The sequence below is a fragment of the Sapajus apella genome, unplaced genomic scaffold (genome assembly GCF_009761245.1).
Source record: "Sapajus apella isolate SASKATOON/1434 unplaced genomic scaffold, GSC_monkey_1.0 scaffold34, whole genome shotgun sequence".
Lineage (NCBI taxonomy): Eukaryota > Metazoa > Chordata > Mammalia > Primates > Cebidae > Sapajus > Sapajus apella.
The window spans coordinates 7,657,165-7,673,973 of NW_022436974.1; positions in this window are offsets into that span (position 1 = coordinate 7,657,165).

A 16,809-nucleotide genomic window follows, 5' to 3' on the forward strand; every position below is an offset into this window, starting at 1 on the left:
CGTCTAGTGTTTCTTCCATTAATCAGCTGCCCAAGTTCCCTCTTTTGTGGTTATAAATCTGTGCTGCATGTTTTAACCTGGGACTGCATCTGTTCCTCGGTGACTCAGGATGAGGCGAAGCTGCCACTCAAGCCTTGAGAGCGATTCTCCCGCTTGCCAGTGTGCGGGTCCACACCACATTCCCTGTGTTTACCATTCGGCCCCCGGTAGCCTGGGGTCCTGCTGTCCTACCAGGTAAGCTGAGTAAGCTTTCATTACATACGTAATTACCTGAAGCCATTCAGAGTAAAGGAAATTAGTTTCAAACAATTTCACAGAAGTTTGTAAATAGGGGTAATTTGTTAAGCGTAGAGAAAAATTTGAAAGAAAAATGAAAGGCATAGGAGAAGGAGAAGGAACTAAGAATGTGTTACCACTGTCTACGTGAGGTATTGTGCTAAATGCCTCTGAGCTCATTATCTCACCTGCACAGCTGTCCTCCCAGGTGGGCCTTATTATGCAGATGAGGAAACAGGCTCAGCTAACTTAGGTAACCTGCTAAAGATCATGCACAGCTAAACTGGGAATAAGCCACCCTCTTGGAGATTAGGTTCTGAGAAGGTATGTAGAATAGAATCTTAATTTTTAAAAAATCTAGGATTCTTCACATTTCCCTCATTAAATAACACTTTTTGGGTAAAATCTATCAACCATCCTAAACATCTAGTGCTTGAGTTACATACTTTGGGAAATGCTTGACTAGATGCACTCCAAAGCCTCTTGCAGCTCAGTGGTCAAGGAATCCATCGTTTTAGTACAGGCAAGATCTATGGCTGCTTTGTGAGGTCAATTCTGGTTAGAATTGTCTTCCAAAAAAGCTTCTAAGTGACTCCTAAGTTGCTGAAGCCTGCTTGACTGTCTTAGTCTACTTTGAGTTTCTATAAAGGAATACTTGAGACTGGGTAATGTATAAAGAAAAGAGATTTATTTGGCTCACAGTTCAGAAGGCTGTCAAGAAGCATGGCACCAGCATCTGCCACTGGTGTGGGACCTTAGGAAGCTCCATTCATGGCAGAAGGTGAAGGGCACCAGGCATCACATGATGAGAGGCAGGAAGCAAGAGAGGAGGGAGGTGCCTGGCTCTTTTTAACAATCACTTCCCCCAGGAACTAATAGAGTGAGAACTCATGCATTACCACAAGGATGGCACAAAGCTGGTCATGAGGGACCTGTCCCCATGACCCAAACACTTCCCACCATGCTGCACTTCCAACATTGGGGGTCAAATTTCAACATGAGATTTGGAGGGGACAAATATCTAAGCTATATCACTGATCATGGCAGGTTGCCAAGAAAAACAGCCATTCCATAGCCAGCCTGGGCCTCAAGATCCTCAGGTAGCACAGGTGGAGCTACACTAAACCCTCACTGCTACTAAGCTTGCTGTGATGTGCCACAGGGATCTCTATGGTGATAGGAGTCCTTCCCAGGTGTCTAGATTCAGGGAGGAATCTGGGAAGATTGGGGATCTTGGAACTTCCACTGGGAAACATGCCTGGCTTAGAGTGTAGCCTGAGGATGGTAGGTGGATGCTGCCAGCCCCTTAGCACTGATCATTAGCATCTTCAGCATCTTCTGTATCTCTGTGCACCCCCCAATTCTTTCATTTCAAGGAGTGGTTAGGGAAGGAAGAAATGAAATACATGCAATGCTATGTTCTTTTTTGAAAGACTAAAAAAACAATGATATTTAATGTGAGAAAACTCTGGGGCTCAGAATCTTTTTTGAGGTTTTATAATCTCTCTTGCAGAGAATAAACTATCTGCTACTTCATGGGGATAGTGCTTTATTTTAATAGCTCCTTCTCTATTTCTGTTTCTAGTCCACTGGGGACCCTGTCTTCAGACTAGTTGTGAATCAGCTGAAATACGAGGAAGGCAAAGGAATTGTGAACACCAAATTCAGAATGTTGGTGACCCCAGATGGTGGAAAAGGGTTGTGGGTCAGTATGGGATAGGGACAAGTTTAGATAATTGTCTAGGTTCTATATTTTGTTTTGGGCAGTGAGTTCCTGGGTTTTTATTACATTATTTGAAAGAACTAGATGGCTAAAAGCAGGTCATACATGGACCAACATTAAAAGAGTACCAGAATTGGAGTCTGATCAATCCAGTTCTGTACCCCTGTGGTCTATAAACAAACAAGCAGTAAACCAATGGAAATGGAGGCCTAGAGGCCGAGGCCTTTACTTTTCTCCCCTGCATCCTTCCAATCAAGTTACATTTATATTTGCATTATTAAAACATGCAAATACAGTTCACTGCCAAGGCAATCAAGATATAACAATTACATTTCCTTTTCAAAAGAACTTTGTTTTTCTGCAATTAAAATTTGCCTGTGTTTGTTTGCTTAGTTTTCTGTATCATGAATTCTCCAATTTTTCCAGTTAAAACCTCTTTGAGACTTGGCGACACATTTCAAGTGCTCTGCCAGACACCACCAGAACTGGTTCCCCTCGACCGCCTGAGCTATCTATGCTGCTTTGCTATGGGCTAGTTGCTCTCTACATCTGCAGAATACCTGTTCTCCCAGGACTTCCCTTCTGCTTTCTCCAGTGCTGGCTCTAGGCAAGTTTTCAAGGTTCCTGTCTTTTTCTTATTTGGTTTACTCCCTTATTTTGGAAGTTCATATCTTGCAGCAGTTTCCCAAGACTGCTTAGATGCATAGGAATTCATTTCTTTTCAGATCTTGCATGCCTGTAAATGTCTTTAATTTAAACTTACATTTAATTAGCAAGTATGTCTAAATACAGGATAATAGATTGAAAAGCATTTTCTCTTAGAATTTTGAAGACATTGATATTAGTTTTATATTGCTGCCTTAACAAATGACCACAGTCTTATTTGCTTAAACAACACAAACGCATGATCTTACAGTTCTGTAGGTACCTCAGAAGTCTGACACAGATGTCCTGGAGCTAAAATTAAGGCATCAGCAGGGCTTCACTCCTTTCTACTGCCTCTGGGAAGCATCCGCCTACTTGCCGTTTTCAGCTTCTTGTGACTGTCCGTATCCCATGGCCCTTTGTCCCTTCCTCCATCTTCAAAGCCATCCACTTTGCATCTTTCTGAACTTCTTTCACAGTCATATTTCCTTGACTTGCTTCTTTTGCCCCTGCCCTCTACTTTTCAGGACTTTTGTGATTATGTTGGGTTGACCTAGTAATCGGGGATAATCTATTACTGTCTTAAAGTCAGCTAATTAGCAACCTTAAATCCATCTGCAAACTTACTTGTCCTTTGCCTGAACATATTCACAGCTTCCAGGGATGAACATCATTTGGGGGCCATTATGCTGTCAATCAGCATTTCTCCTTTCTCTTCCATTTTCTAGCACTTCTGTTGAGAAACTGGATACTTTGCTATCCCCAGTTCTATGCATGTGAACTAAGACCCATCTGTCTTAGGTAGAGACCAAGCAAGTGACTCAAATGGGCTTTAATAGGAATCCCCATCTCCATACCTTTCAAATATTTGATGTTGGGACAAGGCTCTATGGTTCCTCCAAGGACATGATGTTCCTTTTGGTTTACTGTCTTCACTGGGAGGAGAAGCTCCTGGGGCCTGTATGTGACATTACTGTAATTGTTCTCATGTTTAGATTCTGCCAGTTTTAAGTATTCCATCTCTACACTCAGGAAGTCAGGAACTAACTACAGGCTAGATGCATGCCCCTAACCCGTGAGTAGGACATAAGTCGAAATTCCCTTTATCATTTGACCTCGCACAAATTCGCGTTTGGGGGTATGTGAATGGTGACTCCTTGTCCACTGTGTGCTCTGGGACACCTGTGCCTCATCCTATAATGCTACCCAATCCTCATGGCCTTCAAACCCTATGAAATAAGAATAAATTCCAGATTCCCATGTCCTGAAGATCTATAGTCTGTCAGGATTTCTGGAATGAATTCTTTATTGATCACCGTTCTTTGTGGTAGAAAACAAAAATCATTCTAGCTAGCTTAAATGTAAAAGTAATTTATTACAGGATAGCTGAGAGATTGCAAGATTTTCAGGAACACTAGGGAACAAGGTTTGGAAGTTTAACAAGCGGAAGTAGTCAACCAAGAGAAATGCCCAATTATTCTATGAGACTGCACTGGAAGAAAACCTATTGCTGCAATTGGTTATCATTAAACTCTTAGGATAGTGGAATCTCTGCTGCAGATGCAACAGATGAACCAAATGCCCCCAACTCAGGATTTTCCAGAAGAACTCTTTGACCTTCTCACAGCCTCTATGTTACATAGCTCACTTTTGCCTTCCAAGTCCCTGTGAGTTTGTCCCCCACCAGAATCTGAGTCATAAGCAGATCACTAGCTACAAAAGGGTTCAAGATATGTCATTTTTTAAAGCATTCCAGCCTCTATAATATAAGAAAGCCATTGGAGTGGATATTAAAAAGGAACCAATCTGATGTATTTGTTATAGCAAAGATTATAGGAAGCAATCACTCCCAGACTTTGAAAGTCTAAAAATCACTTTGCCATGCACTTACTCTGGAATATTAGTTTAGTCATGCAATGAATAACAGGTTGGCTGTCATTTTACCTTAACACTTTTAGAGCTTTATTTTATTGTTTCTGGCATCTATTATTAGTGATGCAGATATTGCTGCTGGAATGTCTTTCCTTGGTAGGAAAAACATTTCCTTTTTATCTTATTTTTTATTTTCTAGTTTTATTAGGGCATAATTGACAAATAAAAATGATATAGATTTATGGTATACAGTCTGACATTTTGATATAAATATACATTGTAAAATGATTAAATCAAGATCATCAACATACCGATCATCTCGTGTAATAGTCATTCTACTAGTAGGGAGAATATTTAAGATCTACTCTCAGCAATTTTCAAGTGTATCCTACATTATTACTATATGTAGTCATTGTGCTATGATGGCAGCATTCATTCATCCTGTCTAGCTAACCGAAGCTTTGCGCCCTTTGACCAACATCTCCCTATTTCTCTCACCTCCCTCCTGGCATGATCCAGCCCCTGGCAACCAGCATTCTACCCTCTACTTCTATCATCAGTTCAACTTTTTAGATTCCACATATAAATGAAATCATGCAGTATTTGTAGTTCTGTGCCTGGCTCATTTAACTTGACATAAAATCCTTAAGGTTCATTTGTGGGTAGCTTTTAAGATTTTATCTTTGATGTTTTGAATTTTTACTATTGAGTATTTGGGTGTATATTTGTTTTTATTTCTTCTGTTTAGAACTCTGTGTGATCCTTCGCTCTAAGGATTTATGGTTTTTTTCACTTCTGAAAAATGAAATGCCATTATCATATGGAATATCACTGTGTTAGTCCATCTTTGTGTTTCTCTACAGAAGTATCTGAGGCTGCGTAATTTATTAAGAAAAGAGGTTTAATTCGCTAATGGTTCTGCAGGCTTTATGAGAAACTTGGCACTGGCATCTGCCTGGCTTCTGGTGAGGGCCTCGGGGAGCTCATGGCAGAAGGAGAAGTGGGATCAGGCAGCAGGCACGTCACATGGTGAAAGTGGGAGCAAGGGAGAGACGAGGTCCCAGATTTTTTTAATTAACCAGATCTTGCATGGTCTAACAGAGACAGAACTAACTTATCACCAAGGGGATGTTGCTAAACCATTCATGAAGGATTCATTCTCACAATCCAATCACCTCCCACCAGACCCCACCTCCAACATTGGGAATCACATTTCTTTAATTTTTACTTTTATTTTTTAATTGTACTTTAGGTTCTGGAGTACATGTGCAGATCATGTGGGATTGTTGCATAGGTACATACATGACACGGTGGTTTGCTGCCGCCATCCCCCCATCACCTATATCTGTCATTTCTCCTCATGTTATCCCTCCGCAACCTCCCCAACCCCCTGTACCTCCCTTAGCCCCCACCAACAGACCCCAATGTGTGATGCTCTCCTCCCTGTGTCCATGTGTTCTCATTGTTCAACACCTGCCTATGAGTGAGAACATGCGGTGTTTGATTTTCTGTTCTTGTGTCAGTTTGCTGAGAATGATGGTTTCCAGATTCATCCATGTCCCTACAAAGGACACGAACTCATAGTTTTTTATGGCTTGCTGAGAATGATGGTTTCCAGATTCATCCATGTCCCTACAAAGGACACAAACTCATAGCTTTTTATGGCTGCATAGTATTCCATGGTGTATATATGCCATATTTTCCTTGTCCAGTCTATCATCAATGGGCATTTGTGTTGGTTCCAGGTCTTTGCTATTGTAAACAGTGCTGCTATAAACATATGTTTACATGTGTCTTTATAATAGAATGATTTATAATCCTTTGGATATATACTCAATAATGGGATTACTAGATCAAATGGAATTTCTATTTCTAAGTCCTTGAGGAATCACTACACTGTCTTCCACAATGGTTGAACTAATTTAAACTCCCACGAACAGTGTAAAAGTGTTCCTGTTTCTCCACATCCTCTCCAGCATCTGTTGTGTCCAGATTTTTTAATGATCACCATTCTAACTGGTGTAAGTCTTATCTCAATGTGGTTTTGATTTGCATTTCTCTAATGACCAGTGATGATAAGCATTTTTTTCATATGTTTGTTGTCCTTATATATGTCTTCTTTTGAAAAACGTCTGTTCATATCCTTCTTCCAGTTTTGAACGGGTTTTTTTTTTTTTTTTCTTGTAAATCTGTTTTAGTTCTTTGTAGATTCTAGATATTAGCCCTTTGTCAGATGGGTAGATTGCAAAAAATTTTCCCATTCTGTTGGTTGCCAGTTCACCCTAATGATTGATTCTTTTGCTGTACAGAAGTTCTAGAGTTTAATAAGATCCCATTTGTCTATTTTGGCTTTTGTTGCCAATGCTTTTGGTGTTTTGGTCATGAAGTCCTTGCCAATGCCTATGTCCTGAATGGTTTTGCCTAGGTTTTCTTCTAGGGTTTTTAGGGTGTTAGGTCTTATGTTTAAGTCTTTAATCCATCTGGAGTTAATTTTAGTGTAAGGTGTCAGGAAGGGGTCCAGTTTCTGTTTTCGGCACATGGCTAGCCATTTTTCCCAACACCATTTATTAAACAGGGAATCCTTTCCCCTTTGCTTGTTTTTGTCAGGTTTGTCAAAGATGAAATGACTGTATATGTGTGGCATTGCCTCTGAGGCATCTGTTCTGTTCTATTGGTCTATGTCTCTGTTTGGGTACCATTACCATGCTGTGTTGATTACTGTAGCCTTGTAGTATAGTTTGAAGTCAGGTAGCGTGATGCCTCCAGCTTTGTTCTGTTTGCTTAGGAACTTGGCTATGCAGGCTCTCTTTGGGTTCCATATGAAGTTTAAGGTGATATTGTCCAGTTCTGTGAAGAGGGCCATTGGTACCTTGATGGGGATAGCATTGAATCGGTAAATTACTTTGGGCAGTATGGCCATTTTCACAATATTGATTCTTCTTAACCATGAGCATGGAATGTTTTTCCATCTGTTTGTGTCCTCTCTTACTTCCTTGAGCAGTGGTTTGTAGTTCTCCTTGAAGAGGTCCTTTACATCCTTTGTTAGTTGTATTCCTAGGTATTTTATTCTCTTTGTAGCAATTGTGAATGGGAGTTAGTTCTTGATTTGGCTCTCTGTTAGTCTGTTATTGGCGTATATGAATGCTTGTGATTTCTACATATTGATCTTGTATCCTGAGACTTTGCTGAAGTTTCTTATAAGTTTAAGCAGATTTTGAGCTGAGACAATGGGATCTTCTAAATATACAATCATGTAGTCTGCAAATAGAGATAAATTGACTTCCTCTTTTCCTGATTGAATAATCTTTGTTTCTTTTTCTTGCCTGATTGCTCTGGCTAGAATTTCTAATACTATATTGAATAGGAGTGGTGAGAGAAGACATCCTTGTCTAGTGCCAGATTTCAAAGAGAATGCTTCCAGTTTTTGCGCATTTAGTATGATATTGGCTATGGGTTTATCATAAATAGTTTTTAATATTTTGAGATATGTTCCATCAGTACCTAGTTTATTGTAAGTTTTTAGCATAAAGGGCAGTTGGATTTTGTTGAAGGCCTTCTCTGCATCAATTGAGATAATCCTGTGGTTTTTGTCTTTGGTTCTGTTTATGTGGTGGATTACATTTAAAGACTTGCATATATTGAACCAGCCTGGCATCCATGGAATGAGGCCTACTTGATTGTGATGGATAAGCTTTTTGATGTGCTGTTGCAATCAGTTTGGCAGTGTTTTACTGAAGATTTTTGCATCTATGTTCACCATGGAACATAGATAAAGTTTTTTGTTATTGTTGTTGAGTCTCTGGTGGGTTTTGGTCTCAGGATGATGTTGGTCTCATAAAATGATTTGGGAAGGATTCCCTCTTTTTGGAGTGTTTGGAATAGTTTCAAAAGGAATGGTACCAGCTCCTCTTTGTACGTCTGGTAGAATTAGGCTGTGAACCCATCTGGACCTGGGCTTTATTTGGTTGGTAGGCTATTAATTGCTGCCTCAACTTCAGCCCTTGTTATTCAGGGTTTCAACTTCTTCCTGGTTTAGTCTTGGGAGGGTGCAAGTGTCCAGGAACTTATCCATTTCTTCCAGGTTTGCTGGTTTATGTGCATAAAGTTCTTTGTAGTAATCTCTGATGGTATTTCTGTGGAATCAGTGGTGGTATCCCCTCTGTCATTTTTTATTGCATCTATTTGATTCTTCTCTCTTTTCTTTTTTATTAATCTGGCTAGTAGTCTGTCTATTTGTTGATCTTTTCAAAAAACCACCTCCTGGATTTATTGATTTTTCAAAGGGTTTTCTGTGTCTCTATCTCCTTCAGTTCTTCTCTGATCTTAGTTATTTCTTGTCTTCTGCTAACTTTTAAATTTGTTTGATCTTGCTCCTCTAGCTCTTTCCAGTTTGACGATAGGATGTCGATCTTAGATCTTTTCTTGCTTCTCATGTGGGCATTTATTGCTATAAATTTTCCTCTAGACGTTGCTTTAAATATGTCCCAGAAATTCTGGTACATTGTGTCTTCATTCTTGTTGGTTTTGACAAACATCTTTATTTCTGCCTTCATTTCATTTTATATCGAGTCGACATTCAGGAGCCAGTTCAGTTTACATAAACTCGTGCAATTCTGAGTTAGTTTCTTAATCCTGAATTCTAATTTGATTGCACTGTGGTCTGAGAGACTGTTATGATTTCTGTTCTTTTGCATTTGCTAATGAGTTATTGATTTCCAATTATGTGATCGATTTTAGAGTATGTGTGATGTGGTGATGAGAAGAATGTATATTCTGTGGATTTGGGGTGGAGAGTTCTGTAAATGTCTAATAGGTTTGCTTAGTCCGGATCGGAGTTCAAGTCTTGGATATCCTTGTTAATTTTCTGTCTTGTTGATCTGTCTTATATTGACAGTGGAGTGTTAAAGTCTCCCACTATAATTGTGTGGGAGTCAAAGTCTCTTTGTAAGTTGTTAAGAACTTGCTTTATGTATCTTGGTGCTCCTGTATTAGGTGTGTATATATGTAGGATAATTAGCTCTTCTTGTTGTATTGATCCTTTTACCGTTATGTAACGCCCTTCTTTGTCTCTTTTGATTTTTGTTGGTCTAAAATCCCTTTTATCAGACTAGGATTGCAAGTCCAGCATTTTTTTGCTCTCCATTTGTTTGGTAAATCTTCCTTTATCCCTTTATTTTGAGTCTATGTGTGTCCTTGCACATGAGATGGGTTTCCTAAATACCACACGCTGATGGGTCTTAACTTTTTATCCAATTTGCCAGTCTGTGTCTTTTGATTGGGGCACTTAGCGCATTTACATTCAAGGTTAATATTGTTATGTGTGAATTTGATACTGCCATTTTGATGCTAGCTGGTTGTTTTCCCCGTTAGTTGATGCAGTTTCTTCATTGTGTTGATGGTCTTTACCATTTGGTACATTTTTGGAGTGGCTCGTACTGGTTGCACCTTTCCATGATTATTGCTTCTTTCAGGAGCTCTTGTAAGGCAGGCCTGGTGGTGACAAAATCTCAGCAATTGCTTGTTCATAAAGGATTTTCTTTCTCCTTCACTTATGAAGCTTAGTTTGGCGGGATATGAAATCCTAGGTTGAAAGTTCTGTTCTTTAAGGATATTGAATATTGGCCCCACTCTTCTGGCTTTTAGGATATCTGTCAAGAGATCTGCTGTGAATCTGCTGGGCTTCCCTTTGTGGGTAACCTAACCATTCTCTCTGGCTGCCCTTAGCATTTTTTCCTTCATTTCAACCCTGGTGAATCTGACGATTATGTGCCTTGGTGTTGCTCTTCTTGAGGAATATCTTTATGGTGTTCTCTCTGTTTCCTGGACTTGAATGTTGGCCTTCCTTGCTAGGTTGGGGAAGTTCTCCTGGATAATATCCTGAAGAGTATTTTCCAGCTTGAATTCATTCTCTCTGTCACATTCAGGTACACCTGTCAAACATAGATTACGTCTTTTCACATAATCCCATATTTCTTGGAGCTTTTGTTCATTTCTTTTCACTCTTTTTTCTCTGTTCTTGCTTTCTCATTTTATTTCATTGAGTTGATCTTCAGTCTCTGAAATCCTTTCTTCTGCTTGGTCGATTCAGCTACTGAAACTTGGTGTATGCTTCGCAAAGTTCTCGTGTTGTGTTTCAGCTCCATCAAGTTGTTTATATTCTTCTGTAAGCTGCTTATTCTTGATAGCTTTTCATCTAACCTTTTTTCAAGGTTCTTAGTTCCTTTGCATTGGGTTAGAACATGTTCTTTTAGTTCAGAGAAGTTTCCTATTACCTACCTTCTGAAGCCTGTTTCTGTCAATTCATCAGACTCATTCTCCATCCAGCTTTGTTCCCTTACTGGTGAGGAGTTGTGATCCCTTGGAGGAGGAGAGGCATTCTGGTCTCTGGTGTTTTCATCCTTTTTGCACTGGTTTCTTCCCATCTTTGTGGATTTATCTACCTGTGGTCTTTGTAGTTGGAGACTTTTGGATGTGGTCTCTGAGTGGACATCCTTTTTGTTGATGTTGAAGCTATTTCTTTCTGCTTTTTAGTTTTCCTTCTAACAGTTAGGCTCCTCTTGTATAGGACTACTGGAGGTCCACTGCAGACCCTGTTTGCCTGAGGATCACCTGTGGGGGCTGCAGAACAGTAAGGGTTGCTGCCAGTTTCTTCTGTTATCTTCGTCCCAGAAGGGTACCCACCAGATGTCAGCCTGAGCTTTCCTTTATGAGGTGTGTCTTTGGGTATATGGGGGTTGGGGAGCTGTGTGAGGAGAGAGTCTGTTCCTTATCAGAGCTCAATTGCTGTGCTGGGAGCTCCGTTGTTCCATTCAGAGCTGCTGGGCAGGTATTTTTAAGTTTGCTGCAGTAGAACTCATAACCACCTCTTTTCCCAGGTGCTCTGTCCTGGGAAGGTGGGGCTTTATTTATAAGTTCCTGACATGCTGCTGCCTTTTTTAGAGATGCCCTGCCCAGCAAGGAGGTAGTCTAGTCCAGTCTGCCATCAGAGGTATTGCATAGTTCCTGCGGGCTCTGCCCAGCTGCTGTGTAAATGTCCTTGCAGTTTTGCTTAGAGGTTTCGTTAGAACTGCCTTGGTAATGGTGGTCTGCCTCAGTAATGGCAGATGCCTCAGTAATGGCAGACTGCCTTGGTAATAGCGGACTGCTTCAGTAGTGGTGGACAGCCTCGGTAATGGCAGACGCCCTACCGAGCTGGACCATCCTGGGTCCAGCTGCACTTGCTGCAAAACTCTCACTCCAGAACATTTCAGATTGCTGGTCTTTGTGGGGGTGGGACCTGCTGAGTCAGATCACCTGGGCGGCTCTGTCTCCCAAGCATTCTAGACGCCAGTTGAAATGGCTACCCAGATTTGTGTGAGTGTTTGTGCAGAAACCCATGGTGCTGGCTCAGCTGTGTTGGAATCTCGTGGTGCTTTTTGGCCCAGGAGTCTCCTGGTCTGTGGGCAGTAAAAACTCATTTGGAAATGTGGTAATTATTCACCCTCTGCATTGTTCTTGCTGGGAACTGCACTCCAGAGTTATTCCTATTCAACTATCTTGGATCTCACCCATCAAGAATCACATTTCAATGTTGGATTTAGAGTGGACGAACATCCAAACCATATCAATTACCTATCCCTGTTTTCTCTTTTCCTCACTCTGGAACACCTGTCATTTTTTGGGAGCTTCCTATTAGATTTCCTTTGACTCTTAATTTCTCTTTCATATTTTTCATCTGTTTATGTCTCTGTGTTACATCCATATAATTTCTAGAGATCTTTTAATCCATTCCTTCTCTCTTTACTTGAATCGAGTCTACTACTTATTGCATTTTAAAAAATGGAAATGGGTTTTTTTTTTTTTTTGAGACAGAGTCTTACTCTGTCACCCAGGCTAGAGTGCAGTGGTGCAATCATGGCTCACCACAGCTCCACCTGGGTTCAAATGATCCTCCTTGCCTCAGCCTCCAGAGTAGCTGGGACTACAGGCATGTGCCACCACACCCAGCTAACTTTTGTATTTTTTGTAAAGATGAGTCTTGCCATTTTGCCCAGGCTGGTCTCTAACTCCTGGGCTCAATTGACCCACCACCTTCTATAGCTTCCTAAAGTGCTGGGATTACAGGTGTAAGCTACTATGCCTGGCTCAAATGACTATTTTCTTATATTTTTCATGTGACTGTATATTCCTTTTTGAAATATATCTGCTTTTTTTCTCTCAATATCCTCTCCTGGTATGATGAACAATATTCCTTCTTTTATGTCTTTGAACAGGTAAGTCATTTCTCAGAGATTGAGCCATTTTCCATCATTTCTTGACTACAAATTTTTCTATTTGTTCTAATTGTCTCTTTTATGAGGGCAAATTTCCATGTATATTTTGTATTTTTTGTTTATTAGCTCATATTTGGTAAGAATTGTATTTTATAGAAGAACTGTGGAAGTTCCATGTATGCACAGGTATTCTGGTGAATAAGTTGACATTTGCCTCTGTCAGGACCCCTGAATTTTAGGTGAACTGTATGGTTTTATCAAACTTTATTTTTTGACTCCCTCATAATTTAAACATTTGTTCATTCTGTAATCTTTTCCCATACCTAGATGAAGGTGGACAGACTCTATGACTTTTTAAAATAAGCTTCTATCTTTTAAAATAGTTTTAGACATACAGAAAATTTGCAAAGGCAGTACAGAGAATTCAATATTTTGACATATATGTCATACCATTATAAGATATTTATAGTAAGAAAATTTACCTAAAATTAGGTAAAATACCTAATTGGCTCACATAATTACAAGGTAATAAAATTAGGTAAAATTACCTAAAATTAGGTATTATTTCTTATTATAAATATCTTATATTCGTATGACATATATGTCAAAATATTGAATTAATACTGATACATGACTATTAACTAAAGTCCATGCTTTATTCAAATTTCCTTAGGTTTTACCTGAGGTCCTTTTCCTGTTTCAGGATTCCCTCTAGTACATCACATTTCATTTCATTTCATCTTCCTGTCTCCTTAAGCTCCTTCAACTGTGATGGTTCCTCCAACTCTCTTTGCTTTTGATGACCTCAACAGTCTGAAGGCGTACTGGTCAGGTATTTTGAAGAATGTCCCTCAACTGAGATTTGCGTGATGTTTTTCTCATCATTAGATGGGGAGAAAGACCATAGAAGTAAAGTGCTGTTTTTATCACATTATATCAAAACATGAATTGTTACTATTGATGTTAAAATCTGGCTAAGTAACTTTTCTCAAGTTTTTCCACCATGTATTAATCAGAGTTCTCCAGAGGGACAGAACCAATAGGATATATGCATATATAAAAGGGAGTTTATTAGGGAGAACTGACTCACATTATTACAAGGTGAAATCCCATGATAGGCCATCTGCGTGGGGAAAGAAAAAAGCTGGTAGTGGTTCAGTCCAAGTCTGAAAACCTCAAAACCAGGAAAGCTGACAGTGCTGCCTTCAATCTGTGGCCAAAAGCCAGAGAACCCCCAGGAAGCCACTGGTGCAAGTTCCAGAGTCCAAAGGCTGAACAACCTGGAGTCTGATGTCCAAGAAGAGCAAAAGCAAGTGTCCAGCTCGAGAAGAAGAAAGAGAGCCAGAAGCTTCAGCCAGCAAACTTATCCCACCTTCTTCCACCTTCTTTGTTCTAGCTGTGCTTGCAGGCAGCTAGATGGTGCCTACCCACATTAAGTGTGGGTCTTCCTTTCCCAGTCCACTGACTAAAATGTCAATCTCCCCTGGAAACACTCTCACAAGAATACCCAGAGACAATACTTTACCAGTCATCTATCCTTCTTTCAATCAAATTGACACCTAATATTAACCATCACACTGTACAGTTATTCTCCCCCACCAACGGCAGATTTCATACTGTACTCTTTGGAAGGAAGTCACTATGTGCAGCCTACACTTAAGGAGTGGAGTTATGCTCCATCTTCTTGAAGGTAAGGTTGCTACATAAATTATTTGAAATTCTACTGCATAGCAGATTTGTCTGTTCTCCCATTTATTTATTCAATCATTTTTTTGTATCAGTACAGACTCATGGATATTTAATTTATCTGTGGGTTATAATTCAATACTACTTAATTTTGCTAATTTTGTTCCAGCTTTGGCTGTGAGGAGCTCCTTTATTTAGCTCCTGTATCTGTTTACATGCTTCCATCAATGTGAGTTTTGCTTTTTGTTTTGGATTTTTTTTTTTTTAGTACTTTCTTTCTTGAGCTATGAGATGCTCCAGGCTTATCTTGTATATTTCCTGCTCTTGTCCTAAAATCAGCTATTTCCCCAAGAAGACTGATTTCTTTTGTTGGGAAATGACTTTAGAAATCAAGATCTGAAGGTGGGCGTGGTGGCTCACGCCTGTAATCCCAGCACTTTGGGAGGCTGAGGTGAATCACAAAGTCAGGAGTTTCAGACCAGCCTGGCCAATATGGTGAAACACTGTCTCTGCTAAAAATACAAAAGTTAGCCAGCATAATGGCAGCCGCCTATAGTCCCAGTTACTTGGGAGGCTAAGGCAGGAGAATTGCTTGAATCAAGGAAGTGGAGGTTGCAGTGAGCAGAGATTGCACCAAAAAAAAAAAAGAAATCAAGATCTGAGTGCTGAATGTGTCCATTGCTACTGGGTCGTCATTACTTCTAGGACCTCTCAGCTGGCAGAGCAAGAAAATATGTTTGTATATTCTGTGTATGTATATGTAACCATTTATATATATTAATTATGAGCTCATATTGATGTCTTCAACTCTAAACCATTGCCAAATGGATCATTCTAACCTCCTCTAAACTCCCCCTCTGACAGTGAGAAACCTGGCTCACATCATCTGCCATCCATTTACTTAATTGTTCACTTCCAATATTCATGTACAGCAATAGCAGAATTGCTAACTCATACTCCTGTGAGAAACAACTTTATTAACTAGAGTACTGTGCATATGTGCAGTTCTTTTTGCCTTTAGCCTTACAGGTTCCATTTTTAAAATTACTTTTGGAAAGTTATAATTTCAAATTCACCAACTTTATTCTTCATCCCCTTCAGTGATACTGTTTTAAATAATTGTAATACAGTTAGATTCTTTTGTTCTATCTACATTCTATCCTGAGATCCATCCAGGCATCTCTTGACATCTTAACATCATGTTTTAAATTTGTATACATTAAGGTTTGTTTTGTAAAGCTTCTTGGGTTTTGATAAATGCATAATGTCTTATATTCACCATTATAGTTTCACACAAAGTAGTTTCACTACCCTAAAAAAAAATCCCTGTCTTTACATATTCAACACTCACCTTACTCCTCCACTCGGAACTCCTAGCAATCACTGATCTATTTACCATCTCTATAGTTGTGTCTTTTCCAGAATGTTATACAGTTGGAATAATACAGTATATAGTTTTTCAAACTGGCTTCCTTCACTTAGCAATATGCATTTGAGATTCATCCATCATTGTGGGTTGACATCTCATTCCTTTTTTTTTTCTTTTTACTGAATAGTACTCTATTGTATGAATGTACCACAGTTTGTTCATCCATTTACCTTTATTCAAGGACATAGTGATTGCTTCCAGTTTTTGATATTTATAAATAAATTTTCTATAAATACCCACTTGCTAATTTTTTGTGTGAATATAAGTTTTCAAATCTGTTTGGTAGATATCTAGGGGCATAAGTGCTGAATCATGTGGTAAGACTATGTTCAGCTTTGTAAGAACTGTTAAACTGTTTTCCAAAGTAGTGTTACATTTTTTCATTCCTACTAGCAATAAATGAGTGTTTCTGCTGCTCTACATCCTCAGCATCAATTGGTATGGTCAATATTTTGAATTCAGCCATTCTGATGGGTATGAATGTATCCCATTGTTGTTTTAATTTACATTTTCCTCATAATGAATGGTGCTGAGCATCTTTTCATACACTTATTTTCCATCTGCATTTTTTTTTCTGATGAGATGTTCAGATCTTTTGCCCACTTTTTAGTTGGGCTGTTTATTTTCTTCCTGTTGAGTTGTAAAAATTCTTTGTATCCTTTGTACAAAAATCCTCTATCAGTTATGTGTTTTGCAAATACTTTTTCCCAATTTGTGACTTGTGTTTATTTATTTATTAATTTTTTCCATTTATTTATTTTATTGCATTTTAGGTTTTGGGGTACATGTGAAGAACATGCAAGATTGTTGCATAGGTACACTTGTGGCAGTGTGATTTGCTGCCTTCCTCCCCATCACCTACATCTGGCATCTCTCCCTTTGCTATCTCTCCAAAACTTCCCACCCCCCACCCTCCCTCTCCTATT